We start from the raw sequence: 19,455 nt of genomic DNA on the forward strand, positions 1-19,455 counted from the left end.
CTTTTCCACAGAACGACCCTATTTGCATGCACCTGCATGAAGGGTTCTTGAATAGTTAGAGCTTGAAGTCCACTAACTCTTCTAAGTGAAGTAATAGCAATGAGGAAAGCTACCTTCCATGTAATAAATTGCAGTTCACATGAATGTAAGGGCTCAAATGGAGACCCCATAAGTCTGGTTAAAACAATGTTTAGGTTCCAGACTGGTGAAGGTGGGTGTTTTGGTGGAATTACTCTTTTAAGTCCCTCCTTTGATTGCTGGTACTTTAAACAGTGAAAGGTGTTGCCTGTTTTGGACATATGCTGCTATAGCAGCTAGGTGTAGTCTGATAGATGAATAAGCTAAATGCACCGTTGAAGGTGCAAGAGGTAGCATATGATGTTTTGTGTAGAAGCATCTAATGGATTCATTTCGTTGTTACTGCAGTAAATAACAAATTGTTTCCATTTTGCTGCATAACATGCTCTAGTAGTAGGCCTTCTTGCCTCTTTAATAATGTTCATGCAGTCTGGAGGCAAGTTAAGGTATCCAAACTCTAAGACCTCAGGAGCCAGATCGCTAGGTTCAGCTGTTTTGGATCTGGGTGTTGGATTTCTCCATGGCTCTGAGTTAGAAGACTGGGTGTGAGTTGTAGTCTTTGATGAGGCACTACTGAGAGTTCTAGGAACGTTGTGTACCATGGCTGCCTCGCCCATGTTGGAGCAACTAGGATCAGTTTGAGTGAGTGTTGCCGCAGTTTGCGTGCCACCAGTGGGATTAATGGTGCTGGGGGAAAAGCGTACGCAAATTTGCCGGACCAGTTCATCCATATCGCATTGCCCTGTGACAACAGATGTGGGAACCTGGCGGCAAAGTACTGGCATTTTGAGTTTTCGTTTGTGGCGAACAGGTCTATCTCTGGTTGCCCCCATTGCTGGAAGAATGGCTGGAGAACTTTGGGATGAATCTCCCATTCGTGCATCTGTTGACTGTGTCTGCTGAGCAGATCAGCCATTTGGTTGTCTTTCCCTGGGAGGTGTTCCGCCATGAGAAAGATGTTCTTTGGAATGGCCCATTTCCATATGCTCTGTGCTAAGTGAGACAGCTGTGGGGAGTGTGTTCCTCCCTGTTTCTGTATGTAATACATGGCTGTCATGTTGTCCGTCCGGATCAACACAGTCTTGTTGTACAAGTGTTTCTTGAATGCTTTTAGAGCTAGAAAGACTGCAAGCAGCTCTAGCAGGTTGATATGCATCTTTTTCTGTTGTGTTGTCCATAGTCCTTGTACTGTGCATTGAAGTACATGGGCTCCCCAACCTACTAGGGATGCGTCCGCTGTTATTACTACTTGTGGAACCGGCTCTTGGAACAGTCGTCACTTGGATAGGTTTTGTGTGTTCCACCACTGCAGAGAGTTGTATGCACAACTGTTCACCAACACTAGGTCTTTTAATAGTCCGTGAGCCTGGTTCCACTGCCTAGCAAGGCACTCCTGCAGCGGACTCATGTGTAGTCGTGCATGAGGAACGATGAAAATGCAGGAGGCCATCATGGCTATGAGCTGCATGAACACTTGAGCTGGTAGCGAGTGTTGTGGTTTGAATTTTTGAATAAGAACCTGCATACTGGCTATCCTTGCTGTGTTTGAATATGCCTTTGCTACTATTGTGTTCACAGTCGCTCCCAGACACTGTTGTATGTGGGATGGTTGTAGATGTGATTTTGGAAAGTTTAGCGAGAAGCCCAAGCTGTGTAGGAGCTGAATGGTGCGAGACATGTGGCTGACACATTGTTGGAACGATTTTGCTTGTATTAGCCAATCGTCCAGGTATGGATACACATGAATGTGTTGTCTCCTTAGATGTGCAGCTACTGTCGCTAGGCATTTTGTGAACACCCTTGGAGCTGTTGTTACTCCAAAGGGGAGAACCTTGAACTGATAGTGTTGGCCTTGAATGGTAAACCTGAGATACTTTCTGTGAGCAGGGTGTATTGGTAAATGAAAGTATGCATCCTTGAGGTCTAAGGTTGCTAGGAAGTCTCCTTGCTGTAGCAATGGTAGGACTTGCTGCAGAGTGAGCATATGGAAATGCTCTGAGAGTATGTACTGATTCAGGGGTCTGAGATCTAATATTGGTCTGAGAGACCCATCCTTTTTGGGAATGAGGAAATATAGCGAGTATACTCCTGTTCCCTGATGCTGTAATGGTACTGGTTCTATGGCCCCCTTTTGCAGCATACTGATGACCTCTTGCTGCAATAGGGTGATATGTTCCTTGGACATTGGACGGTGTATGGGTGGTATGTTGGGTGGAGTTGAAGTAAGCTCTAGGCAATAGCCATGTTGGATAATTTGTCTGACTCACCTGTATGTGGTGATATTCTGCCAGACAGGTAGGAACTGTTGTATTCTGGCCCGACCGGTGTTAAGTGGTCTGGGGGTAGGGCAATGAAGTCACTGTTTAGTGGCAGTGGAGGCTCTGCTATTATTGCCTCCACATCCTCTCCCCTTATTGCTGTTTCCTCTGTAGCCACCTCGATTTGCGTTTTTATTGTAGGTGGTTTATGTATTTGTTTTGTATGTTGAGGAAGTCTGTGATGTGTTACCTCGTGCCGCTCCTCTGTAGGTTGAGCGACGAAAAGAACCTCTATGTTGCTGGAACTGCAGAGCACCCATTAACTTTGCAGTTTCTGTGTCTTTCTTCATTTTATCTAGAATTGTGTCAACTGCTGGGCCAAAAAGGAAGTCTGGATTAACTGGCTGATTTAGAATGGTAGATTGGACTTCGCTCTTAAAGCCAGATATGCGAAGCCATGCATGCCTTTTGAGCAGAACACTGGTATTAATGGATCTCGCTGCTGTGTCTGCTGCATCTAATGCACACTTAATGGAAGCACTGGTAATGAACTTGCCTTCTTGGACAAGGGCATCTGCCTGTTCATTGTATGGCTCAGGCAAGTGTTGGAGGAGAGTTTCTAATCTATCATAATGTGCCCTATCATAGCGAGCTAGTAGAGCTTGCGTGTTTGTTATCCTCCATGAATTTGCTGCTTGTGTGGCCACCCTTTTCCCTGAGGCCTCTAGAATCTTGGACTCCTTATCAGGAGGTGGTGCATCTCCAGTTGTCTGCGAGTTAGCCCTTTTTCTTGCATTGGCTACCACTAATGAATCAAGTGGCAGTTGTCCTTTTATGTATGTAGGGTCTGTTGGTGCAACTCTATATTTTTTCTCTATTCTGGGATTAATGACACGTGCTCGAGCTGTGTCCTTAAATATGTCTGTGGCATGCTTTAGAACCCCCTTTAACATAGGGAGTGTCCTAACTGTCCTTTCAGAAGTGGCAAATGTGTCAAAGAGGAAATCTTCCTCTACGGGATCACTATGCATATCCACGTTATGGTATAGTGCTGCCCTATCGACTAATAAATTAAATGCTGCAGCATCATCTGTGGGTGATGGCTTAACTGGGTATGAAGGTGTGTCTGGAATGGGATGGGTATCATAAGGGTCTGGTTGCTCCTCCCATGGTGCACCATGTGTGTCTGGGTCTTGAGGATAATTATAATCCTCTGGAGCATCATCTTCAACGTTATCTACATTGTAGTCAGAGTGTGTAGGAGAGTATGGGGCATAAGGAGAGATATGTTCAAAAAGAATAGGAGAGGTTGAAGAGTCTCTTTTCTTCTTGAGTGGAATTACTGCAAAGTTGTCAGTGTCCTCTGGTCTCTTTTTCCTATGATAAACAGTCACTTTGCCTGTTTCTGGGTCTATGTATAGTTTAGACTGTTCTTCTGTAGAGGGATCAGGGTGAAAGAGCTCCTCTTCGACTGTCCTCGGTTTCGGCGTCGATTCTTTCGGTTTTGTTTTCTTTGAATCGACTGCCTTTTTCGGATCAACCACTTTGGACGGTTTGATAGTGTTTTGTGGCATATGAGGCTTTTTCGGTCCGACGTTTTGTTTTGGATCGACCGGAATGTCTGGTTGCACCGGTTTACTGTGAGCGTCTACCCGTTTCGGTTCTTTTGGTTTCGTCGAGTCGATCGGCTTTGTCGGGTCGACTGTATTTTTGGAACAGGTTTCGTCGGTTCGATGCCTTTTTTGGGATTGAAAGACTTCGGTGCCACCTTTTTTGGTTGGTCTTCTTTTGGTTTGTCGACTTTCGGTTTCAGTTCGGCAACATTCTTGGGTGTGACACCCTTTGTGTCATCTCTCTTTTTGTGTTCTTCGACACCTTTCTTTGGCTCGACAACCTTTTTTGGCTTTTTGGCGTTCTAATTGATTTTGGTCGAGTCGACGTTCTTTGGTTTGGAAGGTTTATGTGGTACGCTGGCCTTCGGCTTGGCGCCATTTGTGTCCGGAACCTTCGGTTCGATGACCTTCGGTCCGACAGGCGTTAGTTCGAGTACTTTCGGTTTCGATGGTACCGATTTTGGCCTAGTGGTGTCAGAAGGCTTTGGTTTTATATTCTTAGCCGAGCTAGAGTGCGGGGCTATAGAATCAGTACTGTGATCTTGGCTAAGGCCTGTTGGCAATGCCTCGACCGGAGCCTCTGTTATAGGTAGAGTGTCTTTTATGGGCAGTGTACTCACTGTTCGCCCCTGCTGGATGTCTTCGTCTTCTGTATCGTCTTCGACGGCGACGATATCTAGATCGGAGTCTTTGATCTCAACGAGGTTTCTTCGTCATCGAAGATGCTCTCCGGTTCCTGTGCTGACCTCTGTATCTCTTGCCTAGCGGCCCGTCGATTCCATATGGTTTTCTTTTAACGGAATTGGGCACAAGCCAGACAATCTTCTTCCTTATGGTCCGGTGACAAGCACTTGTTGCATACTGGATGTTTATCAGTATGCGGGTACTTGGAATGGCACTGTGGGCAGTATTTAAATGGACTTCGTTCCATCGACCGGAGGCCCACGTGGTGTCGAGAAGGCCCACCGGCCCGATTCGACGACCAGAGTTAAATAAGAAGTTAAATCTGGATAATAGGTACCAAGCGAGAACAATACCGTCGAAGCCGAAGGCCTTTTGGCCTTTAAAAAAAGTTTTCTTTTGATTCCGAACTTGGTGTGTAGGAAAGCATCCGGACCCAATGGCGGAAAAAAACAATCTGAGGATGGAGAGGATGCCCATGCGCACTGTAGTCCAGGGGAGGAGCCACCTATCTCGTTATACTTCGAAGACTCTTCCAGGACAACAATGTGCAATCATCCGGACCCAACACTAGGCGGTGATCTATGCACAGATATGAATTCAGCAGCTCACATGCCTCGAACATCTAATTTTCTATGTTTTAATTTCGATTGGGTTTGTTCTTGCACTAGTTCTGTTCGGGTCTGTTAGGCCGTGCTTCCAAAATGGCTGCTGGAGAGAACAAGAGTGCGTGCGCTGAATAGAATGGCCAGTTACGAGCATGCAGTTTGTGCCCAGAGTGAGAGGCGTCAAGGCTAGTTTGACCTGCAACATGAGTCATGCCAAGAAGTTCAGCATGAACACATGGGAATGGACGGCAAAAAAACCAGAGACCATGGAAGACGATAAAATGTCAGAACTGTTACAAAAGAAACCGTGAGCCGAATTGCTTATTGGACATTAGCATACTGGATACTTTAAATGTATGGTTTTGTGCAAACCAGTTTTAACAAGGAGGGTCATGAGGTAACCATGGCCTTCCCTCCAACGGACCAATTGGAGGGATTTGTGCCCACCAAAGATTGCAATTTTAAGTGTAGCGAGTCAGAGGATAAGGTATAAAAGAGCTTGTCTGAAATCGGATTCCTCTCTATTGCTGCGGACTATCTTGATGCTGCGAGAGACTCTGTCAGCCTGAACTTTGACTGGGGAAGGAACGAGATCATTGCGGGAGCCCAAGAGGGATTCCGCCCGAGGAGTTTAGTGGGTCAGTCAGTCAGTTTGGGAGTCCTATTCTATCGTCTGTGGTTCATCTTGCTCTCCTGTCGATTATTCACATCAGCGTCCTATGGCCAAGGGTAATGATGATTTTCCATTTTTAATATTGTTTGAATTTCTGTTGCTTTAATAAAGGTATAAGCTGAATTTCTTCTTGCTTAAAGAAATCAAAGATTTTATGGTAACTGTAAAAAGCATCAGTGATTATTTCCTTTAGATTGATTATAAATGTCAATGAATTTTATTGTGATTTAGCAGGTCTTAATCGCCATCAACTAATTTTTACTAGTTGATCCATCGACCGAATTAGCGGAGTGCCTTGATGCTGATGTATATAATGTATAGGTTATGAACTTGTCGATTCTGAAAAGGTATCCCGCTACTGTAGCAGCTGCATTGATTTGATTGGGTTTATATTATTAAAGTTTTTCTTTGAGGCGTGGGGTTTTACCTGGACCGAGGAATTGAAGGTATGTATGTATGTGGTGTTATGGGCCCCCCCGATGTGTTGCTGTGTTTTTCCATGGAATTGAGTTGCGTGTCCTGCCATAGAGGGAAAATTGTATGTAGCCCCGCTGCATCTGAATTCTTGGTAGCAGAGGTCTACTATAGATTAGTTTGGTGATTATTGATTATTGATTTGTTTATGTTTAACACTTTATGTTGAGTTTGTCAAGTTATATGTAGCCGGAAATTACGCTTCCGGGAAGTAGGAAGTGAGAAGTCACAGGGAACAGTGCATTCTCTAACTTCTAATGATGATAACACGTTGTGTGTTATGTTAGGGACTTCATGTATGAATCCGTGTTGAATGAATTAACAACAGGTTTTCATGTGAAACTCTGGACTTAATTCTCAGGAGCAGTATAGTCTCCACATGTGCTTTATCTCCAGAAATACTGGTTTACTTCATGTTTGAGAGAAGGGTAAAGTAGAAGGAAGAGCTACTTTATTAGTGAAACGGAAAATTCTGTAGTAGGGTAGAGGTAATCGCTGCCTACGTTAAAAACAGAATTCTTGTGAGTGTGAAGTAACTATGAGCCATATGTATCAAGCAAATTCGCAATCGCAAATGCCGAAATTCTCAGAATTTCGGCATTTGCGAATGCATATTTGCTAAATGGTATGTATTAAGGTAAATCTGCTAATCGCAATTAAGGAAGATTAAGGAATCGCAATTCTTATTGCAATTCCTACATACATAGCATTTTGCGATTCCTTAATAGCAATTCGCTAAAATTCGCTATTAAAGAATCGCAAAAGGCCTTGTTCATACATATGACCCTATCTCTTTTGTTTAGAGAAATAGATAATGGAAATGTGTTTTATGTCGTAACTAACCAATTTTGACAAGAAAAGGAAAGTTAAATGAAGTGCCGATAATGTTTGTAAAGGAGGGGTCAGCAGAAGCAGGAGTAAAGCTGACTTCAACAAAAACCGCGCTGGCATTGGCCAGTGGTGGAAAGACGAAGAGTTTCCTAATTGGTGCGTTAGTGTGAGATGCGCTGGGATAGGTCAGAATAGTCGAACAGCAGAAAGATCTAAGTAGAGGGAAACTGTGTAGCGTAGTTTGAAGGGAAACTGCTGTGAAATATGGCTTATTGCAATGAACGAGATAAAGAGAAACCCTCATTGTTTACAAAGTTTAAAAATCTATTTAAAAAAGACAAAAAGATTGTGACCAGAGAAGGAGAAGTATTTCCTCCGCCAAAGTCACTAGCATCTTATATGATGGTGAAATATGGTTATCATACTTGCATATGGTTAGACAATTGGGCAGGATATACTAGAAACGATGGAGTATTGGCATTTCCCAAGAATGGCTCATTCAGTCCAGCTGTACTTCAAAATTTAAGAGAAAAGATGATGAGACTAAAACTGAGACCTAGACCAACACAGTTCGAAGCTATCGATGGGAAGGTGAGATGTACAAGAGAGAAAAGCAGAGGGGTGTAGAATTATTTTGCTGATGGAAGAATATGGGGTTTGAATCAAGAAGTAAAAAACAAAAAGAGAGAGTAAGGGTTTCTCCACGATGTGGAGGGAGGTACTCCTGGTCCCCTAGACCAAATATGTATAAACAAAAAGGAAGAGTATCACCAAAGGACCAGGTAGTGGTCCTAATGGAGAAGGGGGAAGGGATGAAGTCACAAGGAAGATGTTCCTTTTTTAGAAAACCCCTCACTCACCAAAATGGTTGGTGACATGCTTCATCATCGGGGTCCACCCGGATAGCCGAGTGCTATCCGGGTGTGCTGCGACACCTGAATTACAGTGGAGCGGGTAATTTTTGTGAGTGTAGTGCAAAGAGTGATTTAAAAATTGGCAGTATACCTTCAATAAAACTTTAATCTGAAGGTACTGGACAGTAATAAAAGCAAATGAAGATATCAGACTGGGTTAAATTGACCGACTATATCTATGTGAAAAGTGCTTGGGTCTACATGTTTCAACCTGTGTTGGAGATTTCCAGGTTTTAGTCAGGACCACTACCTGGTCCTTTGGTGATACTCCTCCTTTTTGTTTGAATCATGAAGACAGGATGAGATGATGGCGACATGCTAATATGATGGATGGTTTGTTTCCTTTGAAAACAGTTGAAGAGTTTGAAGGGAGAAAGTGTACGGAGAAATGAAAACATATACATCAGGGAGAGAGTGTTATGGAGTTAGTGACACCAAGGATGAGTTGCTAGAAGATATTTTAAATAGAAGACCTCCCCAATATCAACAAGATTCTGTAGAAGGGATACCAAATGCCCCGCCAAAACCCACCATGATAAACGGAAATTCTGAAAGATTGTCCTAAATGAATAGCTCGTATAATAGACCAGAAACATCCCAGACTGTAAATAATACTGATGATACAACTGAATTGTCAAAAACTACAAGAGAATTGACTGAGAAAATAAGAGAATTAACAAGGAATATGGAAGCTGTGACTGTTCCTGTAACTATTGGAACAGTAATCCCAGTATTTGACAACCAAAGGATAGATGATCATTCTTTAGTAATTCCACTAAATTCTAGTACAGAGAAGGGCAAAGAACGGAGGATTCTAGAGACTAGTGAGGCAGAAGAATCTTTTATCGCATCTAAAGAATGAACACCTAGAAATTTGACAAAGAATGAGAGTCTGATGAATAAGACACCCATAGGAGCTGGATCTGAAGGTGGAAATTCAGAAAGGAGACTAAATCGAGTAGATTTGACAAAAAACCCTATAGGTCCGGCTGTAGAGGAATTAAGCGATTGGGTGAGGAGTTTGCAAAAGAAAGCTGGAGAAACACAACCTTTAGATGTGGCTAGACTAAAAATAGATATGGAAGAATTCATTTTAGAAACTATTGGAACAGATCGATTGAAATCTTATCAAGATGATGAATTAATGTTTATATGTAAAAGCATAACTTGGAGAGCTAGAAATTTACATGAGAAACTGGAAGAAGTGGCAAATGAATTAGGAGTATATTTTGCAAAGATTAGAGGGTTACAGAAATCATACAGGGTAGATTTTGTTGAAAAAAACATAAAAAATTTGAACACTTCAGGACAAATGACACAAATCAAAGAATTAATTATTTTATTGAGGAAATGGGGAGACGCAGAAGGATGGAGAAGCAGGTGGATAAGAAGAAAAGAGGGAACAACTGATAAGGCTTCATTAGCTTTCTCAGTACGAGAAAACGAATCAGTAACAGAATGCCCAATGAGGGAAATTCCAGGAGGAGATTATGTGCATGTTCCGTGGTCTAGACAGGACATGTTGTTATTTACAAATGATTTTCCAAGATTGAGGGAAAAACCTGTGGAATGGTATAGACAGGTAGAAAGGTTTGTGAAGGTTTCAAAAGTTTTGTGGGAAGACTTCGATGGATTGTTTGAAATTGTCGTTCCTGCAGATTTATGGACAGAGTGTAAAATTACAATTGACTGGCCAAAGGAAGAGTACCTTAGGGATGCAAAAACAGGAGCTCCAATCCCCGAGGTAATGAAGTATGAAAAAGCAATTTTATTTTTGAAAAAAAAAATTCCACTGAAAAACAGATTGGGTAAAAATTGATAGAACAACTCAAGAGAGTAAGGAATATATACATCCTTACTACAAGAGATTGCACTTGGTTTTTAAGCAGTATAGTGCATACTAGAATTTAAGTGAAAAAGACAGGAGTCATTTTGTGTATAGATTTGTGTATGGTCTAAAACTAGAAATCAGTGAACTGATTAAGCAGCATATGATATTCTGGAAGAACAGTACAGTGGATGAAGTCCTGCGATATGCAAAATATTGCAGTGACGAAATTGAGAGTAGACAGTGTAAATTGAAAGAAAAGGCTATTTTGGCACAGGTAAAGGTTGCCAAGAAACAAGAAGAAGAATAGTCAGATGAGTGATGCAGGACAGAATAAGAATAAACCGAATATTGGCAAAGGAAAAGGTCAGATGAGTATAGAAGAGGCTAAAAAGAAATGGCCATGTCACAAATGTGGAACATTTGGACATTGGTAGAACACATGTAAATTACCTCTGAAAGCTAACACAGAGAATCAAACATTGAATCCACAGGTGCAGAATAAGGTGAGTTACCAACAGCAGCAGGTAGTTGTGCAACAGTGTCAGGTGCCGCAACCACCTTTAACAAAGAGTGTACATTCTCAAACATACAGTGCAGAGACAGGATTCTACAAAGGAGATCAGGTATCAAAATTGCCACGCACAGCTGCAGTTTTGCAGTATTTGTTACGGCAGGATGGAAATGTGTCGGATGAAAGCTTATGACGGTGCCTAAGAGAGGAAGAAGAGTGTGTACTTGGCGCAACTCTGGAGGAAGATCAGTTAGGTCTATTTGTGGATGGAAAGGTGAATGATGTGAATGTTACTTTCTTTGTAGACACTGGTGCTTTCCGTTCTACTGTCAGATCAGTGGAAATTCCCAATCTTCCTCTCTCAGGAGAAAATATCCAAGTTGTAGGTGTTTCGAACAGACAAATTAAAGCACCTCTAACAGAGCCAGTAGAGGTAAAAATTGGTCCATTCAGAGAGACGCATCGATTTGTGGTGTGCGACTGCAGTCCTGTGAATTTATAGGGACGTGATTTACCTTGCAAAATGAATTGAACCATCTATTGTACTCCTGATGGTATAGCTTTCCAGACACCCGATAATGATGTTCTGTTTAAAATGGCTATGGCAGAACTTGCACTGGAGACGTGCAATATGTTTCCTGTGTTTGATATTGACAAGAACCCTGCAAAATTGAAAGAGACAGTAAGACTGAGGTATGGTATCTTACAGGTGAAGATATTGGATTAATGAATAACGTTGACCCTGTAAAGATAACTGTAAAAGAAGGAATAAATTACCCAAACACCCCGCAGTACAAATTAACGCCAGAAATTATAGAAGGAATAACCCCAGTAATTAATAAAATGATTGAACAAGAAATTTTGAAGGAAATAATGAGCAGTACATATAATTCTTCTATAATGGGACTGAAAAAGCCAAATGGTACATGTAGAATAGTGCAAGATTTGAGAAAGGTGAACAAGATTGTTATACCTTGCTGTCCGATTGTGCTAAATCCAGCTGTAATACTCTATCAGATTCCACATGATGCCGAATGGTACACAGTTATTGATATGTGCCATGCATTCTTTTCTAATCCTTTGCACCCTGGCAGCCAAGCATTATTCGCGTTTCGGTTTGAAGAGTGTATCTTGGCATGGTGCCGAGTCCCTCAAGGGTACACGGAAAGCCCTTCCATTTTTAATCAAATCCTGAAGAAATCTTTAGAAAGTTTTAAAATGCCTGAAAAATCCGTATTGGTCCAATATATTGATGACCTACTTGTGGCATCAAAAACAAGAGAAGCATGTGTCATGTACACAATTGCATTACTGAATCTTTTGGTGGAAGGAGGACATAAGGTGTCCGCATCAAAGTTACAATCCTGTCAACAAGAAGTGCAATACCTAGGTCATAAGATTGAGAAGGGAACGAGAAAAGTGACAACAGAAAGAATAAGGATTATTAAAGGAATGAGAGCCCCAGAGAGAGGTAAGAATGTTTCTTGGAATGGTCGGTTATTATCGTCAGTGGGTGAGTGGATTCTCGTTGATTGCAAAACCTTTACAGCGATTGACAAAGAAGGATGTCAAAGATCCAACTGAATTGAATGAAAAGGAAATTAAATCTTTTGAGGAACTGAGAACGAAATTGTGTTAAGCACCAGCATTGGGAATGCCAGATTATGAAAAAGAGTTTGAATTGTATTGCAGTGAAAGAGACGGGTGTGCACTTTCTGTGTTGGTACAGAGGCATGGGAAAATGAGACGACCAATAGCTTACTTTTCAGCTGTCCTAGACCCAGTACCAAAAGCCTTGCTTGGATGTCTGAAAGCAGTAGCTGCTACTTGTGAGAGTTTGGAACAGAGCAAAGGCATTGTGATGGGATATCCTTTGCGAATATATGTTCCCCATTCTGTACAGATACTGTTAACCCGGACTAAGACCCAATTCATGACTCATAGTCGGCTGACTAGGTATTAAAAGGTGATCTTAGGTGCAGACAATGTTACGATTGAAAGATGTACGAGTGTGAATCCATCAACCTTACTGCCAGATGCAATAGATTCAGAGGTCAAAAACGAGGTTGATCATGATTGTTTGACTTTTTGCCTGGTATTTTGATGGTTTCTGACTTAGTTGGGCTGGGATCCTTCTAATCAGGGTCCCAGCCTATCTGCTCCTCTCTAAAATGGTTATTCTGTACCTTAGGTACATCCCAATTGGATACTGAGGTCACCCTGTGAGCCCCTTGTAGATGGTACCCTAGGTAGCCAGGGCATGGGTCTTTCAGAGGCCTACCAGGGGTTGAAGCATTTATTGTGCCACCCCTGGGACAGCCATACAAACTGACACAACCAGACCACTACTGTAGTCTGGGTAAGGTGGTGCTAGCACCCCTTACAGGTATATAGGTAGCCTGTATCCCCCCTAAGTACAACACATATATACTCATAAGTCACCCCTAAAGCAGGCCTTGCTAATCCTACAAGGCAGAGTGCTGGTTTATGTGTGAGGGGGACCCTCTGCTTGAGCAGAGCCCCCTGCAACCTTCGTTATACTAAGTACGGGGTTGTTTGTAGTGCAGCCATACCATATACTCTTAAGTGCATTTAAGTCAATCACAGTAGAATGCTAACTTGAGAATGGCTGCACCAAACCATGTCGTGTTACGTGTCAAACAACTTGGAATACTACCCCCCCCCCACCAGTCCTGGTGGCGGGGGTAGTATTCCACCCTTCTAGAGGGTCGACATGGTAAAAGCGGTTGATTTTAGACACCAATTTAAAAGAGCACACGTAGTACAAAAAGGATGCTACCAGCCACCCACACAATTCTGGCTGCCTGTTGCTGGGGGAAACTCCAGCCAGGGCAGCTGGACAATAGGGATCTTGTTGCAGGGAGGTGTCCTCACCTCCCCAGACAGCCTATGTGTATTGGAACTGGGTGGGTGCACTTTAGGAATCTTTTCAGACCTGCACGTAGGCACATTTGGTGCCTACTTCTGCATACACCGCTTCAAACCGGTTCAGGGGCATCCTGTCCCCTGCTCTGGTGCGAAACTCAACAAAGGGGAGAGGGTGTAGCCACCCTTTCCCGCCTAAGCTCCCATTGGTGGCCCCTGGTTTAGACACTCCCCTAATTCTTGGATAAAGGTGGGTGCAGGGTCCCCAGAGTTTCAGATTAATCTTGAACACAAACTTTGCTTCTGAAACTTGAACTTTGACTTGCTGCTGCCTAGCTGACGGAAGAAATCTCCCTTGGGGTAAAGGAGTTACCCCCCTGCTTGTCAGGCACCTGAAACACTGCAACTGACCCGGTGGACACTCCGCTGCTCCTATGGACATCGAGGACTTCTGCCTAACCTGAGGTGGGTTCCCAAGCATCCCAGAGGCCAGTGAGTGTGCACAGCAAGGCTGAGCACCGTGGACCCCATGGGTGCCGAGATACCCAATACCTCAGGACACCGGTTACCTCTTGCACAGCACACAAACCCGACGAGTGGGGAAGTTGTGCTTTGGCCTATTGTTGGGCCAACCTTTCAGCATCATCTGTGCCAGAGATCGATGCTCTAGCCCGCTCCGGCGACCCATGGGTGCATCTTTACGCACGCCATTTTGCTGCCTTCCGCGATCCCTGGTCCCTCGACTGGTGGGCCCTGGCAGAGGTCAATCTTCACTTTAACGAGCTCCCCTGGTTGTTCCAGGCCTGCTCTTCAGTCTCCTCACTGGAGACCTCGCTCAAACCTTGAGGGTCTGCACAGTAGCTGTTTCTTCATCCTTTCGTGGGTTGCGGTTGCCAAGGCTTAGTGGATCCAATCCAGACACTAACACCGCAGCGGCTTTCATCCTTCATGGGACAGTTGCCCTTCAGCAGCTGGCCTTCCTTGACGCCTCCTGGACTCTGTGGCTGCTGATCCAAGCTCTGCTCTTCATCGACCAAGAAGCACCAGACACTGAAGGGCTCTCTCCCCTGAGGCCCCTGGTCACTGGCTAGTGACCCAGACTCCGTCCCCTCTGCGTTCAGGTCCTCTTCTTCAAGATCTTCATCTTCAACCTGCACGACATCGACGACTCTTCTCTCCAGCAACAGTTCTTCATGTTTTCCCATTGAAAAAGAGATCTCGACCTGACACCGAAAACTACCTATGCACCCGGCTTCCCTGGGGCAAGTAACAGTGGTACCTCAGTACTATCGTGGGTGTGGGTCCTCCAAGAGCTTAACTTAAAACTCCTGAACTCGAACTCTTGCTTGAAGTGTCTAGATTCCTGCAATTTCCAACCGCGATATTCCCATAGGGTTTAACGGGGATTCCTGTCCTAGTTTAAATACTGCACACGCTCCACGTTTGTCCCCTTCCTCACTACCTTGGGTGGTTTCGTAAGGGGCCAGTGATTCTAAGTGCCCTAGGCACTGCCTGCAGAACTGTTGTGGTTCTTATACCACTTTTTTGATGTATGGTTTGGTCCCCCTCAGGGGCCCTGTGATTCCAATACTATTTATTGTAACTATTAATGCTTTATGGAACTGTATCTTTACCTCTAGCCTCATAAAGAGACTAGTGGGATTATTCTGAGAATAAATACATATATTTTTAAAATATACCTGTGTGGGCTACTCTTTCATTTGGTTATGCAAGAGGTTATCTATGGTAAAGCAATAAGCTTAATACTCCTTCAAGACTTAGCCTGAAGGCTGCTCTCCACAGCTACCACTAGGATAGCTTTCTTTAAAGGTTGTCTTTTAACCTATCACCATAAGAGTCGAATTGGACTGGTGCAAGGTGTTCACTACACTAGTGAACAGCATATGCCAGGCCAACGTCTCACAGTACTGTACAAAGCCCAGTCCAGATATTAGGGATGAACCTTTGAAGGAGTCTGATTATGTGATGTTTGTGGATGGATCATGTGTGAGAACAGATGAAGGACCTTTGAGTGCTGCGTATGCTGTATGTATGGTGGCAAAAATAATGGAAGCATCTTGTTTGAGAGGAATACGTTCAGCCCAAGTTGCTGAACTGATTGCCTTTATTCGAGCTTGCAAATTGGGAAAGAATTTCCGAGTCACTGTGATCACGGATAGCCAGTATGGCTTCTGAGTGGTATATGATTTCGGACAAATCTGGTCCCAGAGTGTTAGGGTTTGTACTCCACAAAGAGCCTGTCTTCTTTCAAAACAGTAGTGGTCTCCCTAACAGAATTCTTATAAACAATTCAGGCACACCTATTTAGCATTAAGCTTTATAAATTATTCCTACATAATGTGGGATTGATATAATAAAGGTAAGCATAGGTATTTTCTTTCATGAATGATTGCCATTTGCTTTTGCCAAGGCTTCTTTAGAAACCCCACCTTTTGCTTCGCCCCCCTTTGCCACGTGGTGGTGACCTTCCGTTATTCCCAGCATTTAAATAACTGAAGTGAATATATTTCCTGGCAACAACGTGCAGCATGAGGAAACTTCTTTTACATAAAACCCGAAGCGCTGCACGTTCTTGGAGAGCAACGTGCAGCATGTGAAAACCACACCCAATACAGACTATAAATAGCAACCCCGATTCTCATTCTGTGCTTGTGCTCGTCTATTTCCCTCTTACCTGAGAACGGATCCTAGCATCGGCGCATTCCCTTTGGGTTCTCTGCTCTTTCCTGACTCAGTGCTGGCTTCACGGGACTCAGCTGGCATTCTTCCCCGATCCTGTTTTCGCCTCTTACTGGTACCGGTCCCTCTCCTGGCCAATCGGAAAAAACCTGCAAAATAAAAGAAGGACATGGTTAGACTGAACAATATTCCTATCGAAGAACCAAGTAAGTGTTTAAACTTCATTTCCAGTGAGACTTTTGTGATTACAGATCTTGTATTTTTTAAAGCATCCTTTGTGGATCAAGAAACAAACAAAGGAACTATTCCCTGAGCATTGTGGCTAAAAACTTTCATTTGCAAAAAGACATTTTGGAACTTTGTGAACTGAACATTCAAAGATTCACGAACTGCAAAGCAAACAAGTATAATTGTATTTTGATGTAAAAATGCAATCCTTTACTTATGTGTCAAAGTGAGTTTAACATTAAGAGTATAAGAGTTTATTTCTTTTTCCTTACACAAGTCTCAGAATCTTGTGAACTTGACTGTGGTATTATTTTCAGTATTAAACAACAGTGTTTAATCAAGAAGAAGCAATTGCTGATTATTGTCACACTCCAGCCTGGAAGCTACAGACCAGGATTAGAGAGGTATTTTATGGAGAACAGATTTAATTAGTCTAAAGGAAAGTCCAGATTCAAGGTTAGGGATAGGATGTACTTACCTGTTCTCTACTTATGTTTCATAGGGCTCCAGTTACTCCAGACCTTAAATTGAGCTCCAAGTTCCTACAGAGAAAAACTCGAGGACGCTGTTGTTTCTCTCTCTCTTTTGTTATTTTGTCCACTTCCCCCTTCCCTTGAGCTGCTGGTTCTAAGCACATTGTTTATCTATAGTGTGCAGGGACAAGCGGTTACAGGGAGAGTTCGAACTGTCTTCAGGCTTCAACAGAACTATCCGGATACTCAGGTGAGCTGGGCTTTGACACAGAGGGGATTCCGGACTTCATCGGGATCGCCTATTAGGAATGTTTAGTTTGTGGAAGAATTGCTTGAGGCGAAACAGCTGCCTAAACAAATTGCAGTAGTGGAATGCAGTGCTCATAAGAATGGAGAGGATTACATTGAGGTTGGTAATAACTTTGCGGATGAATTGGCAAAGTATTGCACCAGAAATGTGGTTTCACTAAATCGGAGAAAGGAAAAAGAACATGTTTCATGTCCCTTGAGGTTTATTAACACAGTAGAAACATGGGAGAAGGTGTAGCAATTGCAGTAAGAAGCCACTGATGAGGAAAAAGACATTTGGAAAAGATCAGGTTGTAGGCAAAGAGAGGAAGATGAAGTTTGGGTTTATTGAGACGAAACACCAGTTATGCCTGATAGCATGATTTCTAACATGGCACGGATGTACCATGGGCAAGCACATATAGGTAGGGACGCTATGATTAGTCTTTTCAAACAAACTTGGTACAACCCAAAATATAGGACAATAGCTGAAGGCCTTTGTCAAAGATGCCTTACATGTCAGCAGTTAAACCCCGGAAGAAAAACAGTGGTGAGTTTGGGAACAATAGGACGTGAAGGAGGTCCTTTTACTAGAATGCAGATAGACTTTATAGAGATTCCCCCAAGTAACTGGTGATTGTTTGTCTGTTTTCGTGTTGGGTGGAAGCCTATCCTACAAGAAGAAATGATGGAATTACTGTAGCTAAACTCCTACTGAGAGAATTCATTCCTAGATTTGGTTTCCCAGTAACGATTGAGACAGATAGAGGGTCACATTTCCAAAATGAGATTATCAAGTTAATATGTTAAGCATTAGACATACAACAAAAGCTGCATTGTGCCTATTGGCCAGAAACGTCAGGAATGGTAGAGCAAGTAAATGGCACAATCAAGGATAGATAAGGAAAAACATGTCAAGCAACAGGACTGAAGTGGCCGGATGTTTTACCTCTGGAGCTGGTGACCATGAGAAGTGTACCTGACAGGAGAACTGGCTTGAGTCCTCATGAAATTATAATGGGACGCGCGATGAGACAAGCGTACGTTCCTGTCAACAAACTGCTGACTGTAACTTATGATCTCATACTGGATTATTGCAAAGGAATGGCTGATGTGGCACATTCAGTGTTTCATCAGGTTGGACCGGATGCGACCACCCTTGAAAGAACACCAGCTCATGATCTGAGTCCAGGAGACTGGGTCCGCATAAACGTTTACAGAAGGACAAATTGCTTGGTTCCGCTTTGGAGTGAACCACGTCAGGTGATTTTGGTGACAACAACTGCAGTGAAGTGTGCAGGTGTGAAAAACTTGGTTCACGCTAGCCATACCATCAGAGTTCTAGATCCTGAAGATTGACCTGTAAGTGGACATCTGGAAATATCGAGTCCCAGTATAGCATCTGAGCAAGAGACTGAAATTGTCAGAGTTCCAGGTCAGTAAACTCGACCTGTAAGTCGACATCTGGTAATATCTGATGTAAGCTCAGTATCTGAAATTGACCAACCTGAAGACAATAGAAAACAAACAAAAAAATCTGAAAAACAAAAGACTGATGTTGAAACTGGAGAGAAGGAACAACGGTACAGTGATGATGAACGGCCAAGTACCAGTGTTGGAGAAATTCCTCCTGGAGTTATAGAAATAACTGAACATACAGATTCAGATTTAGACGCAGAAACTGAGATAATAAAGATCAAAGTAAACGGAAATGAGGTGAGATCTGAGACAGAATCTGAGGAAAGTGAAAACGAAATAAGGCAGAGAATAGGACCAAGAAAGAGCTTGGAAAGCATAAAGAAGTAAAAAGGACGATGATCTGAAAAGGCCAAGGAAAGGAGACAATTGGCCCAATGAAGTTAAGAGACTGAGATATAAGATAATAAACTTGAACAAAGAGAAAGCAGAACAAGTGAATGAAATAACAAGTCAGAGAAGAAAACAATTCAAAGAAAATTGCAAAAATCCAAAAGAGTGAGAAGACATAACTTGAAGTACAAGTCACCCGAGTGGATATATAGCCTTACTGGACATTAAAGAGGTGGATATTGATCACGAAATCCAAAACAAAGACTGTGAACATGTGGGAAAGGATGATGTGCTTGAAACTAAAGGAGAAAGAGAAAACGTGGACTGAAAGAAGTAAAGTTGACAAAGACAAAAAGAAAATTATGATGAACTGATGGGTATACCAAAAGCAATTGGTTGCACCAAAAGCCAATGAGAGGGTGAAATTGGCAGAAGGTCCCTCTGAAGTGCGAAGACACATTTTTTCTGTATCTATTTGTACATATAGAATATAGTTAGGATGGTAGATACTGAGAATGGAAGATCTAGATACGGATTTTTCCATAGATGGAGTAAAATGTGTTATTGTACAGGATTATTAACATTCCTTTGGATAATTT

General features: G+C 42.8%; 1 protein-coding gene across 2 annotated transcripts in view; it reads right to left on the bottom strand.

The window, feature by feature from the left end:
* Positions 1-16,203, bottom strand: part of LOC144768527 (uncharacterized) — a 279,835-nt gene extending 263,632 nt beyond the window's left edge. For both annotated transcript variants that reach the window (XR_013598583.1, XM_078652316.1), the window contains exon 1: positions 16,054-16,203. The gene's annotated coding sequence lies outside the window, so the exon portion shown is untranslated. The remainder of the gene's footprint in view (positions 1-16,053) is intronic.
* Between the last annotated feature and the right edge of the window lie 3,252 nt (positions 16,204-19,455).

This window comes from Lissotriton helveticus, chromosome 1_1, assembly GCF_964261635.1.
Source record: "Lissotriton helveticus chromosome 1_1, aLisHel1.1, whole genome shotgun sequence".
NCBI classification, from domain to species: Eukaryota; Metazoa; Chordata; class Amphibia; order Caudata; family Salamandridae; genus Lissotriton; species Lissotriton helveticus.